Here is a 1,545-nt window from a genome sequence, read left to right as displayed (position 1 = left end):
ACTTTCATGAGCTGTAAGCTCTAATCATCAAAATTAAAACAAAACTTTTGAAAGGTTTTACTTTACATGTAATGAATCTAGAATATATTAAAGTTTCACTTTTTGAAATAATTTATAGAAAATATTCATGATATTCAATTTTTTTTAGATGCACCTGTATATATATATATATATATATATATATATATATATAAATTAAGAATCGAATATGATATAAATCAGGCGAATTATTATTTTTTTGCATGCAGTGTTTTGCCTAAAAAAATACATGAAAATAAAAAGCTGATTGAAAAAGCTTAAAGCTGATTGGCCTGTGAACCTTCCGCGATGAATCGCAGCTTCGATTCAGAGCTCCATTCTCATGATATTTAATACTAATCAGCAAATAAAGAAAACAATATCGCGATTATTAATGCGCAGCTGCATTCCAGATCCACCCACTGCACTGCAGAGAGAGAGAGAGTCGTGAGTCATCAGTCTCATCAAATACACACTTACACAACAGAAACAGTTCAACATGTCACTCTGTTTCAGTCAGGCTTTACTTGCATAACTGTGGTAAAATGTACTGGGTACTATAGTAAAATCACTAATGCAGGACACCCATGGTAGCAGTATCATGGTGTGTACAGTATATAAAGCATGATTAATGCAGGTTTTGTATTGGTGCCAAAACATTCCACACAGTTTTTGTGCCACACAAGCAGTTTCACAATCATGATCCTTCAAACAACAGTTTTAAACGCTCTCAACATGATGCCTGCAGTATTCCTTTGTTTTTGCCTTTTGAGAGAAGATCATGAATTTAAAATCAAGAATATTTGTCCTCAAAACATGAATGAATGTAGTAAATAAATACCCCCAAAAACGTATGTACTAAATAAATAAATGTATTAAGTAATTAATTAATCCATACCCTAACCTAAATAAATCTTCTATAAAGCAAATGTAGCAAATAAATCCCCCAATAAACTTATTAAATAAAATTTATTTAATAAATACATATAACCCCCCCAATAAAATAATATTAATAAACCCCCCTCCAATAAATATATATTGTAAACAAATAAATGAAATAAATGTACTCATTAAATCCCAATAAAATAAATGCAGTTAGTAAGTAAATAAATAAATAAAAATAAATCCCCCAATAAAATACATTTTATTACCCCACCCCCACCCCTCATAAATTGTAAACATATAAATGATATAAATGGACTAATTGATTCCCCCCAATAAAATAAAAGTAGTAAATAAATAAATTAATAAATAACTCCCCCAATAAAATTTATTTACTAAACAAATAAAATAAATTCCCCCATAAAATCAATGCACTAGATGCAGTGAGATCCTGCAGCACCTGAATGCAGATGCAGACGCTTGCTCTGATGAATCACAGACACATCTGTACAAACACTCCAGGTCACATTAGGTGTTTCTGGCTCGTTAGCTCACATGGCTTTAAAATGTCACACTGAACGAAGCGTTTGAGACACAGCTCATGCATAAGTGAGCATAAGAGAGAGAGAGAGAGAGAGAGAGAGA

Source organism: Sinocyclocheilus anshuiensis, unplaced genomic scaffold, assembly GCF_001515605.1.
Source record: "Sinocyclocheilus anshuiensis isolate Anshui unplaced genomic scaffold, SAMN03320099.WGS_v1.1 scaffold308, whole genome shotgun sequence".
NCBI classification, from domain to species: domain Eukaryota; kingdom Metazoa; phylum Chordata; class Actinopteri; order Cypriniformes; family Cyprinidae; genus Sinocyclocheilus; species Sinocyclocheilus anshuiensis.
The sequence above is the reverse complement of the archived record's forward strand: the minus strand, read 5'-3'. Positions refer to the sequence as shown.